Here is a 9,931-nt window from a genome sequence, read left to right as displayed (position 1 = left end):
TTTTTTTTGGAGAGATTTTCACTGTAGGGCGCGTGCGCTCGCCAGACAGACAGAGAGAGACATAGAGACAGAAAGCGAGAAATCACCCCCCAGGGGGGATGGTCACGCCGCAATCCCTTCTCCTCCATTCTCCTCTCGGGATCTTGGGCACGCACGCACACGCGCCCGGCGTGAGTTTTAAGCCACCGGGTCCGGGACATGAACCGCGGTCGACTACGTGGGAGTCCAGCGACATAGCCATTACGCTAACTGCTGGTTCCCCTAGAATTGGAATCTTATGAGCTGCGCACTGCCACCATAAATAGGACTCATGGTATTTAGGAAAGATTCATGAACCCTAGGGGTTCTAAATTGAGAAGGGGAGTGATTGTGGTGTGTAGGGCCTGGGCGGGGGGGCGGTCACAGGAATTAAAGCTGAGCATCGATTGTGCAGGTTAGGCTAGAGGACAATTGTGGTGAGAATGTCGTGGCCAATCAGAGCCCTCTAGAAAAGTCTACAGCACTGGATGAGTGGGTTGCAAGCAGGAATCACATGCCGGCCTTTCACCGAAGATGAAGTGGACATACAAAATGATCGGAATGGGAGACATTTAGGAAACGAGGTGTCTCACTGCTAACAGTGACCCCTTCAGATTGAATCCGAGAGGTGACACCTGCTCTGTGAAATGCAGACTGGATCTGTTGAAAAACCAATGACCTGCCTCAACTCGCCAAAGATCAGGACAAGGCCTGCCAGACAACAGCGGCAGCAAATCTCAGCCACGAGGATGCCTTTTCTTCATTCTCCTTGAGGAAAGCTATTTCAAGGTACATCAACAGGCTCGCATCTGCAGCTCACCTACATGAATTCTTTCAGAGTCATCTCAGTGAGCCAGGGCCATGTGCCAAGAGTTTCAACTCCATTTCAAAGACGAAGCTGGAACACCGGAAAGAACAGGAGCAACACAATGCAGAAAAGGCACCCATGAAAACTACCGCATGAATGGAAACCAGCTCTCTCTAAAAGAAAAGGTTCCCTTGGGAGGATGGGTGTTTGGTGCAGCTGATGTGTGAAGGAGCTGAGCACTGAGTCTCAGACGTTTGAGATAAAGGGGTATCAGTCAGGACTCTTACTTATGAACGGTGAGGTTGAATGACACCAGCTTACCTAATAAAGAGGGTTAGTTTGTTCTCATAGGCAAATTGTGGGAAGGCTGGAGCCTTGGGGCTGGCAGGAACCAGAAAATGGATCTATGTCAGGATACTTCCTGCTTCTTATTTTTATGCCTCAATTTCTTTATTTCAGACCATCCCATCCACCAAGTAGGGATCATAGTCATTAGTGCTTCTAGTTACAGCTGAGCATCCTTCAAATGAGGGGAAAGAACTTACCCACCATCCCCACTGGACAATGGCCCTGCCCATCTCAGCTGAACCTAACTGCCAGGCTTGGTGCTGAGACCTGCAGTGGGGATGGATGGTGGGGCTCATGTCCAGGCAGCTGAATGGTTATACCCAGGTAATGCACTCACAGTGGATAGAAATTCAGGACGAGCAAAAGATACAGCAGATGTTGCTGGGTAAACAAAACAAAACAACAACAAACCCCAGAAAGTCCCCCAAACAAGATCCTTTTCAAAAATCTTTGTTTTAAAAGTTAAGGATTCTGGGACCAGCAGATGGCATAATGGCTATGTCACTGGACTCCCATGTAGTTGACCACAGTTAGAATCCCAGACCTCGTGGCTTAAACTCACACTGGGTGCGTGTGCGTGCATGCCCAAGATCCCTACAGGAGAATGGAGGCGAGGGGATTGTGGCATGGCCATGCCCCCTGGGGGGTGATTTCTTACTTTCTATCTCTCTGTCTCTCTCTGTCTTTCCAGTGAGCACATGTGCCCTAGAGCAAAAACAAACAAATGAAAACAAAATAAAACTCTCCAAAAAAAAAAAAAGTTAAGAATTATGTGTTGCAAGACGTAATCATTGTCTGGTGAGTCTGGAAACATAGGCATTGTTCAGGTTACCTGGGTCTTCTTTCAGAACTCAGGTGTGGGAAAAAAGTGAGCTCAGCCCAGGGAAGTACTGATCCCCATTTTGGTGAACCAGGGAAAACTCAGCTTTGGTCTTGTTGCTTACATGGTGCTTCTCTCTGTTGTCAATGAAAAGAAGTATCTGCTTGGCAGAGGTTCATGAAAAGCACAGTTCCCTGCAGAGGGGCACATATAGAAAGAGGTGAGTTGGGAGGTGAGATGGGAAGGGTGGTTGGGGCTCGAGTATGACAGTCATTTCTGACAAGGCAGAGTCTGGGTTTCACCCCACTGGGTCATCAGGAAATTCGTGACGTGGTTTGGCATAGAAAAATATGCCCTGACTTTCCAGATGATCTAATATCCATCATTGGAGGATTTTATTGTATTGAGAATTTTAGAAAATTAATAAAAACACCCACATAATTTTGGAAACAGTGTGACAGATGAATTAAGAATAAAAAACTCTTAAAGAATCCTCTTCCATTTATCCAAGAAACAAGAGTCATAGGATAGCCAAAGGAGACCAATACAAAATACGGGACAATTAATAGTCAAAAGGATCCAGCAGAAAAGGAGCCATGTCATCAGTATAAGGTGACCCTATCCTTAACCTGTGACCAGTCCCTGCCTCGTGTCTCTCCTTTTCATTTCCTCATTTTATTTCTTTTGTACTGTTCACTACTGGCTATATCTAGTTTTTGTTTGTTTGTTTGTTTGTTTATTTGTTGATCCGTTTGCGTGTCTGCGGAGTTGTTGTTTGTTGAATCTGTTTCTCACAGTAAAATGTGAGGTTTGTACAGACAGGGACCACGTCTTCATTATTTCCATCTGCAACCACAGCATCTAACCCTGGGTATATTAACTGAATGAAGGAAAGAATAAACATGAATCATTTTGCCCATTGATTCACTCATAATTCTTCAATGCCTTATTTAATGCATCTACTACATAATATAACAAATTGAGCATTCATATTTAGTATCTAGGTATTTTCTGCCCCATGTCTTACATCATTATGTGATAGGACCTAGTGTCTAAATTGGTGAGAAAATGCTTGGACAAATGCTTACTATAACCAGGTGAAACGTTACTGAACCCAAGTTTGGCTGCTTGCCACTTGAAAACCAACACCCGAGAGCAAGTGTTAGTGGGATGGAAAGGTGGCTTTATTCAGGAAGTTGGCATCCTGGGGAAGATGGTGGCCTAGTGTTCAAAGACCATTCCCCAAGTCCCAGTCTATCTAAAAGGATTGTGAAGGGGAAGGTGAGTGGGAAGCAGGTGGGCACCATACAGTTTTGCACACGTGAATCATCTTCTTGATTCCAGGAAGACCTGCTGCCATCTGGTTCTTATCTTCCACCTGTGGTCTCCTCACCCTTATTTCTTCCTCCTCATCTCCTTAAGCACAGCTGCCTCTTGGGTTGCAGTCTCAAGGCTTGGTCTCTGATCTGTGCAGAATCTCATCAAAACCATGATTAGTTTCTGCAAGTTAAGTACTAAATCAGATTTATGTCAAGGAAAGAGAACAAACTAGAGATCAATCTACAGGGTTTTAACCTGTGGTGCTGGATTTACTGTGGAGATACGTTGTTTCCTCTTGAGGTCTGGCCACACTGACAAAGCACAGTTTTAATCTCCTCAGGAGACCCAGTACCTTCAAAGGGGAGGATACCTGAGAGGAGCATCATTCTGTTTGAAGAATTCTTTCGTTTTCTCAGGAATTAAAAGAAAGAACACTTCCTGAAATCTTTGCTTGTAAATAGAAATAATTAAGGAATGTAATGCCTGGAAAATTTTGCTCTCAAAAACATGATTAAGTTCTTACAAACATGTGACCAAGTTCCACGAGGACTCAGAAGGATGATCCAGAGAATTTCAGGCCATCTGGCTCCCTGTTTTGTGAGGTTCTTTCCTCCTCCAAAGGGTGAATTAAACAGAGATGGAGGGAGTTGGAAAAAAGACGTAAGGCACTGATGTCATGTTGTTTATTGCTGAGTTTGGTGGGAGCTTGCAGAACTCTAGTAACATTCACAGGGTGAGTCTTCCCTCTTGGAGTTAAAACATGGCAGAAGCCATAAATGTGCCATGCAATCAGCTGAACTTTGGGAGACTTGGCCCAAGAGATGCCATTGATTCAAACCTCATGGAAAGCTAAATCTCCATTAATGCCATCATGCCCCTTAGACTTTCAGCCTCCAGATTACGAGATAAACTAAGTTTTCTTTCTTTTTTTTTTTTAGAGGTTTTCGCTATAGGGTGTGTGCGCTCGCCAGACAGACAGAGAGAGACACAGAGACAGAAAGTGAGAAATCACCCCCCAGGGGGGATGGTCGCGTCGCAATCCCTTCTCCTCCATTCTCCTCTCAGGATCTTGGGCACGCACGCACACGCGCCCAGTGTGAGTTTTAAGCCACCGGGTCCAGGACGCGAACCGCGGTTGACTATGTAGGAGTCCAGCGACATAGCCATTACGCTAACTGCTGGTTCCCTTTTTTTTTTTTGTTTAAAATAAATTACCAGTCTGTGGAATTCAGTTATTGGTGGGAGGATAGTGATAGTACATGAGGTGAGGAAGATAGATTGGAGTTTGAAGCACTTCACAGCTCTGTTAAGGTATTTGGACTATATTTACAACCAGAGATAAGACATACATGTGAGAAGACCTTGCTCTCTAGCTTGTGCTCATGGTAGACATCACCAGTCAATCCCAGTACTCCTTCATGTTGGAACTCTGAATCCTTCTCAAGCAGAGCAGCCTTGATCAATAACTATGAATTGACTTGCTTTGGCCAACAGGATGAATCTGTCTTCTATTTTTGGTAGAGTCTGTGGGTAGCCAACAAGTTTTTAATAAGGGTTGGAGATCATGATTCTAGTGAGGTTCAGATATGGACGTGAAAGTGTGCTAACTCAGAGGGAACAAGACCTAAACCTCTTCCTTCCTTTCCACTGGCATCCTGTTATGTATATCGGATGATCTGATTATAAAATGGCAGGCCTTATAGAAAATACACCCCCAAGACACACTGTTTGGCTAACATACTTTAAAATACATACACTCAGCTGCCGATATTGATTCACCAATCCAGAATCCGGATTCTCTGTTTCTCTTATGATGTGAAAAAGTCAGAGAAGAGCCCTAAATACAGGCCTAGCATCTCCATGGGGTAGTGTTGGGCTCAGGTGAGTAGCAGCTGTCCCTTTTAAGCATGACTGGAGTGTGTTCCTTTGAGTTTGCCACAGGCCCCTAAATCCCTGCCATACGAAATAGACCCTCTTCCTCTCCCTGGTCCGAGTAGGAACCCAGTTAAGTGAACTCTCACCAGTGCCTCTGTAAAGCTTCATTCCAGGCCAACTGTGCAGAAAAATATAGCTTAATTACATTCTGTTATAAACTGAGATCTATTATAAAGAGATTAGATTAGCGGCATTATGCAAGATATGACAGAATGATACATTTGATGCCATTATTTAATTTATTCTTAATGTAATCAGAGGTCTTCATAAAGCAGAGCCACTTTAAAGTAAGAACCACTGTAATTTCACCATGGAGGTTACTTCTCAGGGCTCCTAGAGCCAGATTTCATAGGCACGATTTCAACCAGCCCTTTCCATACTAGAAAGGTCTCCAAGTCCTTCTGAGGTGTGGGCTCTGGTGACTGGGCCACTAAAGCACCGCTTGTGCACCAAGCCTTCCGTGGCTCACTCGCCCGGCTTGGTTCTGTCTCCTTGGGTCTCCCTCTAGAACCTTCAGGGTGATTCTGAGTTTGGGCAGGTCCAGCCAGTGAACCAATTTTATCTGTCCCAGATATTTTCAGGTCGAGCCTCTCTTTGGGCCTCTCCTCTACCATCTGACTCTGGAGGAGATGGTGGGAGGCCACCATTTGCACTTATTTTTTCTTTTTCCCCGGAATCTCAAAGATTAAACACGCTCAGCTACTGATTTTTACACCTTATATTCAAAATTCACCGCATTCTTTCACAGAAGTTGCTTTGCTAAAATAAAATTTTATGTTGTTTCAAAAGAAGTTAAAAAACACGAACCCTGCAAATCTTTCTCCCTTTCTCCCCTGTGAATATGCTTATCCTGCCAAAATGATTTTCTTTTATGTGACTAATTTCTGAGCAAACCCAACGCCTGAGCTGTGGCCCCACTCTGTGCAGGGGCACCTAATTAGCAGAGCTGCTCTCTGCAGGCCCAGGGAGCACAGTCAGAGCTGGGTGGGAGTTGGGCAGCCCCGTCTGCTGGGCTCTCACCAGACGACTCTCAGTCCCCTCTGGGCACTGTTTGATGAACATGAAGTGCTTGGATATTTTCCTAAGCTTATAAGCGTTGGTGGTGCTTTTTAAAGCTCCCAATGTCATGGGATAAAAAGCTAAAGTGGAAACAGCTCATGAATAAACATATCACGAATGTTATACTGTGTAATAATCTCGAGCCTTGGTGGTGGGCAGAGTCTTGAGGGGGAACAACATTTTGGTAACATTGATCTTTAAAGGTAGAACCAAATCTTGTTAAATGATATCTGACAGGGTTTTTTTCCTGTTGGAGAAAAAGGGTCAGGATGTCTTGTTTTGACCATACAGGCAGCCCTGCAAGCAGATTCCACACACTGCTCTGCATTCATGCCATCTAGTGGGGGTGTGGTGAGGTGAGTGGGGGCCAGTGGGTCCTGTTGGGAAGAAGACGTCTTGGGCACTTCATGCCCAGGTGAGCAGCAGCACCTCACTGTTCTACCAATGGCTGCATTTGCAATACTCTGCATGAGCCTGTCTCCTGCTCAGTCAGCCTCCCCGGAGTCAGGGGCTCTCTCTGATCTGCGCTGTCCTCAGAGTCCTGCCCAGAATCTCCCACCGACCATGGCTGACCCTGAGCCAGGCCTGAGTTTTAGCCTCAGACTCATTGTGGTCTCTCTGCAGTGAGACAGGGACTTTCCCGCATCTCTGTGACCACGTGGACACAGCTCAGAGCTCGAGGGCTTTCAGCACCAAGACCTTCAGAGTTTACTACAGAGGTGTGTGTTCAGGAGGAGATGGGGGAGGATGCACAGAGACCCTCTGACCCTGGCCCCACACTTCTGGGAGGCCTGGAGAGCTGGACAGAGTTGGGGTGAGCACTGGGCAAGGGAGAGATGAAGAAATAGCACATACCAGGCTTGGTCCAACCACGGAACCTAGACCTACCTGGTGGAGAAGAACTGGTAAAAAGAAATGTAGCCGAGTGCAAAGAATCCTGATCAGACCTGGAAAACCGATTTAGGGAAGCCTCCTTAGAGTGGGGGCTGAGAGTGACTCTGCTGGCGAGGGCCGGGGAGGGGCACTCGGACCTGCCAGTGTCTGCGCCGGTGCTCAGAGGGGCCATATCTGGGCTCAGGTCCTGCATCAATTCTGCGGCTTCCGGTGGCCAGTAACTAACGCATGAGTCGGGGACGAACTCCTGCCTGGAACCGCAAGGACCGAGTACAGGTAGGCAGGCAGACAGGCCCTGGGCTCCTCGTCTTCTGGTCCTTCCAGCTCCAGCGTCAGCCTGGCCCTTGCCCTGCCGACTCAGGGTTCTGGGGTTACTTCCTGTTGTCACTTCCTCCTGACAACACGCGGGAGGAGGCTGCGTCACTTCCAGACGTCTCTGCTCAAGGAGGCATTTCCCACAGTGCCCTGTAGGCTTCTCACACCTCACTGGTCAGAGTCATGTCATGTGCCCTCCTGTAAACCAATCACTGCCAAGGAGAATGGATAAAAGGCCTGGGGTGTGGCAGAGGGTTGTAGTCTCTGGGGGGAACTTCGCTGGTGCAGGAGAGAGGAGGGGGTGTGTGTTGGCTGCAGTGCACTCTGATGCCCCTGTCCTCACTCCGTGATCACATTTGACCTCAACTGGGGACTTGGGAGTGACGCAAGCGATCCCACGGTTTCACAGCTCTGCATTTCCAGCAGCGACCATGAAAGCACTCTGCACATTGGTTTCGGGGTTACCCGTACTTTCAGCCAGTAGGTGAATTTGCAAATAGTGAATCCGCAAGTGACGAGGACCAGCTGTAACCAGTGAGTGCCGAGTGGGGCGCTCTGGTGTCTGTGTATCTGACATGCCCTCCTCTTCATCATGCCTCAGCTCTTAGCACTCAATCCACGCAGCCTTCCTCGAGCTGTCTGAATTCATCGTGCCAGGATAGGGGCACGTGTGTTTTGTGAAGGGTATGTGCATTCCAGGAGAAGGAGTTCCAACGACAGTGGTTCTCATCTGCTATTGCTCTGGGAGTCTGGAAGTTGGCACTTCTGACATTGCCCTTGCCATTCACTTGATGATGTGAGGCAGGCAGTTGGGTGTATGTGCCGGGGTCCACAGGGAGGCCTGTTAAATGCATTGTTTGTTTTTTCCCTATCCCTCACCCTATTACCCACCCCCATCACTCCTGTCCTTACGATCTCTAGTGTCTATAGTTGCCCTCCCTGATACTATTCCTGCCAGTCTTTCAGTGTCTGCTGTAGAGAGCAGACACTTGCTATATCCATAGTCTGTCTTTCATAGTCTGACTTGCTTTGCTTATCATTAAATCTTCCATATTCATCTACTTGTATGAAATGTTAAAGTCTCATAGTTTTTTATGGCTAAGTAGTATTCCACAGAGTACATATGCCACATTTCTTTCAATCCACTTGTCTATTTTTGGACACTTAGGTTGATTCCATGTCCTAGCAACTGAAAATAGTGCTGCAATAAACATGGATGTGAAAGTGTTTTTCTGACAGAGGGTTTTTCAATCCTTTGGGTAAATACCTTAGAGTGTGATTACTGGGTTGTCTGGTAGTTCTGTTTGTGGGTTTCTGAAGAATCTCCATAGAGGGGGTACTAATTTACCTTCCCACCAACTGTATACATTCTACAAAAAAAGTTGTACACTGTGAAGATGTCTAGTGATTAGATGTAAATAATAAATACATATAAAAGCAATTTTTTTAAAATAAGGAGGCAGTTTGAACTGTAAGTACAAATTCAAATGCAGAAGAGAAGCATCTCTGATAAGTCCCAGCTTGTGGCTTGCAAACTTGTAGCATGACGACCCCTCTGGTTGAGGTGGGTCATCACACAGGTGCCCTGTCACAAGCTTAGGCCTGATGTTGCACCCAACCAGTGTGAACAGGAGGGCCACACACTGTTTTTATTTTATGTCTTCTGCACACAAAGTCATTCTTGATCCTTTCTTCTCCTCTTCACTTACAAAAATGCATCTTCCTCATTGCCTAGGAAAGAAAGCCAGTAGTATTTCATTTGCTCATCCTGAAGATGAGAAGCGAAATGGGGGCCTGAATGATATAATACTTATCTTGCTAATTCACACATTTAAAGAGAGTACCCCCAAGTACTGAGTCAAAAGACCCTTATGAAATGCTTTCCACTACTCTGCAGAATTATAGTGTAAAGGGGCAAAATTAACTACATCCGTGTTTCTAATGCATTTCATGAGTATTTTGCTTACCAGGATTTTAATCTAGTACAAAGCTCTCTTTACTTTTCAGAAGATCCTTTTAATGGCATGAATAGGTTTGATTTTTTTCCCCCACAACATAAAAATCTTTTATGCATCTTCAAATATGGTGCACAAGTGAAGTATGATGCACCTGGGGTTTGATTAGTCGTGGTTTGAGCCCATAAAAAAGGTAAGATAAAGAAAAGAACTAACACACAAAAGGCAACAGAGGTTATGTAATCCCATTAAATTATGTTTATGGTTTCCCCTGTCAGTGTTTTGTAATAGGAAATGGTTTTCCTGGAGTCTATTTATCAGTATTTGTCACTAATTAGTGCCTACAAATTACCTTTCGTACAAGCCACGCTCTTCTTGGCTGTCTTGGTGTCTAATAAATCAGAGCTGATGCAGTTCGTGAACTGTCACCGTTAGTTGTTGCTTGTGCATTTCCTGCTG

At 45.8% G+C, this 9,931-nt stretch overlaps 1 protein-coding gene across 1 annotated transcript in view; it reads left to right on the top strand.

Moving 5' to 3' along the window:
- Window positions 1-9,931, top strand: part of LOC102481931 (transmembrane protein 132B) — a 180,113-nt gene that overhangs the window by 169,646 nt on the left and 536 nt on the right. The gene's annotated exons all lie outside the window — the stretch shown is intronic.

The sequence above is a fragment of the Tupaia chinensis genome, unplaced genomic scaffold (genome assembly GCF_000334495.1).
Source record: "Tupaia chinensis unplaced genomic scaffold, TupChi_1.0 Scaffold000211_1, whole genome shotgun sequence".
Lineage (NCBI taxonomy): Eukaryota > Metazoa > Chordata > Mammalia > Scandentia > Tupaiidae > Tupaia > Tupaia belangeri.
Note: the sequence above shows the minus strand (reverse complement) of the source record. Positions and strands in the feature narration are given on the sequence as shown.